Source organism: Alligator sinensis, unplaced genomic scaffold, assembly GCF_000455745.1.
Source record: "Alligator sinensis unplaced genomic scaffold, ASM45574v1 scaffold115_1, whole genome shotgun sequence".
Lineage (NCBI taxonomy): Eukaryota > Metazoa > Chordata > Crocodylia > Alligatoridae > Alligator > Alligator sinensis.
The window spans coordinates 4049353-4054528 of NW_005841895.1; the positions used below are offsets into that span (position 1 = coordinate 4049353).

General features: G+C 39.9%; 1 long non-coding RNA gene across 1 annotated transcript in view; it reads right to left on the reverse strand.

Moving 5' to 3' along the window:
- The window catches only part of LOC102378840, a 3513-nt gene extending 3177 nt beyond the window's left edge, over positions 1-336 (reverse strand). Inside the window, exon 1 of the long non-coding RNA XR_323178.1 lies at positions 307-336. This is a non-coding gene — a long non-coding RNA (uncharacterized LOC102378840). The remainder of the gene's footprint in view (positions 1-306) is intronic.
- Between the last annotated feature and the right edge of the window lie 4840 nt (positions 337-5176).

Below are 5176 nucleotides of genomic sequence, written 5' to 3' on the forward strand. Positions count from 1 at the left end.
TTCCCTACTTGGCCAACCCTTCACTCAGCTGGATGGCCATTCCTCTGTAGGTCACAGGATGACCTCTGAAACCTGGATTCTGATCAGTTCCAACGTTAAACCCACGTTCTAAGCCTGCGTTGGAAGAGCCCTATTGATTTGGGTGAAACTGGAGCGCTAGAAAGACCCGCATTCCACTGGCGAGATAAGAAATCAAGCCCAAAGAATGCCAGTAAAGGAATCTCTCTGCTACAACTGACTGCTGCCTATACGTATCACAATCAGCCGATTAACATGCCGCCTGCTTTCAGAGCTTGAGCTACTTACAGAACACAGCGTGTAAGTCTCCAGGTTTAGGTCTTCCAACATAGCAGAAATAGGCAGGGAGAATCATCAATTCTTAGCTAGACAACAACCAAGTTGAGAGAAATAGAGTACTTATTTCAAAGACTTTTCAGGATCTTACAACAATGTGATTTTTTTTTAAGCTAAGTATTTCCCTTTGGTAGCTACCACTAATTAACAAAATATTCTGATGCACTGAGGTAACACTTTTCTTCTATGACAGTTAGTCCTTATTTGTTTCATAATGACTAATCATTTTTTTAAATGGAAAATAGCTTTTCTAAATATGCACATACATACTGCTATTTAGCAAACAATATACCAACATTTGTGCTTTAATAAATTACATGAAGGCTGTATTGCTTGTTCCAAGATTCATCAGAACAGAAGTGCATTAAAAATAAGTTCTGTAGACAGGAAATGGATGATGTACCTGATCAAAATAGGACATCAGAAGTTTTAGGCAACCATATTTTCTATATTGCCCCTCAATGAAAAAAAAACAGATATGGTTAATAAAACTAATAATACTAAGTGTACTCTTACATAAAGCTAAATACATCATTGTTAAACCATCTTCATTATAAAGGACAGTACATTGGAAGCAAAAAGTTCCAGCTGTAGGAACACAAACAAATACAACTTATAGACATTTCATTATAAAGAAGCACTGTCATTACAAAAAAAAATACATTTTTGTCTGAAGAACTTTGTACTTACTGTAAAGAATTACAGAGTATAATGGTAACAAAGCACTGAGAAAAAGTTCTCCTTTTTATTTGTTTTTATTGTGAATTGGACTGTATTAGATCAATAGTTTCCATACCTGTGTAATGAGGCAGTTCTAATCCATTAAAGCAAGAGCTGAAAAAATTCCCATTTACTATAATTGGCTTTGGATCAGGACCTCAGACAGGCAGCTTCTCCTTGCTAAGTGATGTTTGCATGTAAGAATTGACAAACTTTAAGATTCACAAAATATTTTAACTATGTTGTTCTAAACTCAAGACATGCCAATCAGGCTGTATATAGACGAGCCAGTTCCATCAATGAGTAGCAATTATTTCCAAGACAGCTTCACAAATATTCAAGTTGACAGCACCTCTTTAAGCACTGATTATGGCTCCATTTTCCATTTGTTTGAATTAAATGAAAATCATATATCCATAGGTCAATGTAAATTTGAAGAAATAAAATATCTTTCTGTAAAACTCTACATACCTAGTTACTCAAATATTCTCTCTCAGGATTCATAATCTTTCCCTCATAGCAATTGATTCATATTGACCATCTATGCCTAGACATGGTTTTTTTGTTGTTTTTTTTTTAAAAGAAAGAAAGAAGACCACATTTCAAAAGGTATAAGCCTAAATTGTACTTGCTGATTTGATTTTAACACCACAGGCACCGTGCCTGCAGTGCTTCCACTTTGCTTCCACAAAACTAATAGTGCACATTTCAAATCAGTCTTCTAATAACACACTTTGTTTTCAGCGTACACCAGACAGCACGGCACCATGAGTCTGTATTTGCCATGGCTACAGGAGCTCAGACCAGCTTTTGCCCAATCCACAGAAACTCAGGGAAAATCCAGGACTTCTGGGAAATCCCCAACAGCACATCTACGCAGCCTGCTGCACAGACCACTTTGCCTCGTCGGTTTTGTCTTCTTCCTAATTTGTATCATGCTTTTCTTTCCCTGCAAAAACATCTGTCCTTTTTTTGTTCTGGTGCCATCAGCGCACCCAGCCGCCTTGAATTAGAGTATGGAAAATGAACAAGAATAGCCAGGAACTGAAAACCTTTTGCTACATTGTTCAGGAAGCTGGCATAAAGCAATAGGAACCATGAGCAGTTTAGTTAAATGGTCTAAAGATCCCACGGCCTTGGTGTACTTCCAAGCCCCTGACAACTTAATCTCATTGCTGCTTGATTTACTTTTTTTTTTTACTCTGTGATGATTATAAGTAAATGCAACACATTATTCTACCCGAAATATTTAAAAAACATAAAAGCAGGCCTTCCCTCTGCTTTGCCAGTTTAGGCACTTGGTGTATTGAAAGCTCTTCGGCCAGAATTCCCAAGAGTACATTTGAGCCTCAAGCTGTCAGAAAAATATGTCCATTAAGGAAATAAGGGAAGCCACTGGGCGCAGAGAATTTAGGCTGCTGCTTACACTTGAATTTCTGTACCGAAGTTCATTTGGGAATCCAGCCCCTTAGGGCACCCTGCTTTGGGGTCTGATTTTCAGAAACGCTCAGCGCTATTTAAGGACAAAAACAAGGGATTAAACTTCCAAAATACAGTCCCTTGACTGAGTTTAAAGCTACAGTTTAAACCCTCTGGCCTGGTTTGTTTGTGTAAACCAGGACTCCATATTTCCTTTGGTTTCCCCAAATTGTCAGAAGTCAGACTGCTTTTAGACAGGTGAGTGGTTATTCAAAGCCAACCTGACAAAAGGCACAAGCTGGCATGCTGCAAAGAAGGAATCAGTGATGGATTCAAGAAACACAGAGCAAATTTGCAGAAGGGACTGAAGCCTGACAGATCACTACTGCTGGTCCACCCCCTCTGTGTGATCAGGAACATTTACAGACAAAAAAAAATGCCCTGACATTTCTGACATTTTCATGCAATTTATATTAATAAATTGTGGGAGGAAATAGGCACAATGAAGCACAACATAATTGCCATGGACAAGTATTGCAAAACAGCCAATTTGTCTGTGTATCAAGTGAAAAATGACTATTGCTCAGCCTTCGTTTACCATCCTCTGTCAGCGCCTGCTCTAATTCATATTCCTAGTCCACAGAGAGGGGATTATATTGCACACAGCAGGCAATCCTCAGGCTAACTCAGTGGCTGTTGATGGCTACAGAGACATGGTACGTGATTATTGCTCCTGCAGTTTAAAACATGGGATCGCACTGAAGCTACCAGCGTCCAGCTTCCACTGTCAACTTGAACGGAAAAATCAGCCAAGGGCTCAATATTTTCGTCTTGGCGGACAAGAAACTTTCTGAGGAAACAGAAGTTTTGTTTGTGCAAATACTGACAACACACAAATGCAAGAGGGGTGCTGACATGGGAAACAAAAAGTTCTTTTCTAGTTCACTAAAGTCGTTCCCGACACTGGCCCACTTCACCACAATCCAAACCTGAACTACCCAGAACAGGTAACTGGAATAAACACTATGGGATGGATCGCTGAAGCTGCCCATCAGGTGCTGGGGGGCCTTAAGCTGTGCTGGAATGAGTGGAAGTTGAGAACACCCTGTTCTCTGCAGGAATGTGTGCTCCTAAAAGGTTATGAACCATAAGCACGTTGGTATTTTTTCCTGAAATTTCATATACTTGCACAGTCGTTGCTGAAGCTCCCAGCAGGCTAGCATATGCCAAGCGGTCACTAGCGGTTTCACTACCCAGTTCTCTAAACAGGTGAATTATCTGGATAGACAAGAAAAACCCACAGTCATCGCATGCAGTCACCACGCGACAGCTCCATCAACAACGACTGGACGCTCAATGATATGTCCCAGTTTAGAAACAACCATGGAGCAAACAGACTCCGAAAAGAATATATAGTTAACAGGAAAGGGAAAAAAAGATTGCATAGTCCCACATTGTAACCAATTCTAACAAAAGCTAAAGATATGAACTAATAACTTCTGCAGTCACATTCAAGAAAGCAAAGCAGGTCTTGACCCACAATTCCTCACTACCCGATTGAAATGCTAGCAGATTTGTTTTTCTATTAAGTGTAGAAACTGCTTCAAGCATGACTCATCCAACTGTACCACTTCAGCAACCTGCTAATGCACACCACTTCTGAAAAAAAAAAAAAGAAAAGGAAAGGAAAAAAAAAGAGCCAGAAGCATCTCATCTAAGCCCATTAAAAAGCTCTATCAATAGGGGAAAAATATTCATAATTAAAGATCCCTTCCACAAAAACTATTGACATGGGCAGAGCAGTAATCCTTCCCTAAGTTTCATCAACTTCAAAGATCTATCCATCCCTGAATTGTTATAGGGACTGTTCAATGAAAAGCAACTGAGACCTTGTTATTCGTTACTACTGAGGAGTAAAAAGCATTTTCATGAGAAATAATATGCTTGTCTTCGTGACCACGCATACAAATACAGCTTCAGTTTAAAATTCCCTGGTTTCATTGTAGCTAAACACCTATTTGTTCTTCATATTCCATTCTTGAAGGGTTTTCCGTACCTGGTGCAAGGGAGACAACAATTGCAGGCCTTGGATCTACTAAATGCACAGGGCTCGCTTTCCAGCTATTAGGGGCACATGAAATTGAGGACCATAGGGCTAAATCTGCTCTGCAGTCTCGGAGGGTCTTGCCATTGCCTTTCAATGGGCAAAAATTACACTGGTCTCCATTCAGGCACCCAAAGAAAGGCTACATTTCCAAAAGATCCCATCCCCAAGAAGCTCCCATAGTGACGCAAAGAGGTTTCCAAAGTGCTCTGTGCATACCTGTGAACTCTCATTTGTAAATCTGACCACGCGTACCATATTTTGGCATTTAAATAGGAGATGAGCGTTTTTTGTAAAGTCTCCCCCAGAGGAGGAGTTGGGCCCTTCTAAAAATTCCAGCCAATGGAAACCGGATTAGTCCAAAAAGAAAAACAAGAGGGTCCATCCCTTGGGGGCCCCCAAATTGACAGCAATGCAAGCACATAGCCTAGGCCACAAAAGGCTCTTCAAACCTGGCTGTACTTTTTTTTAAAAAATGCAATTATTTACAAGTTGGTTAAAACTTAATTTCAATTTTTTTTAAAAAATTCTTAAAATAGTTGGTCGATGGACATCAGGAGGCACTACTTCACGGTCAGG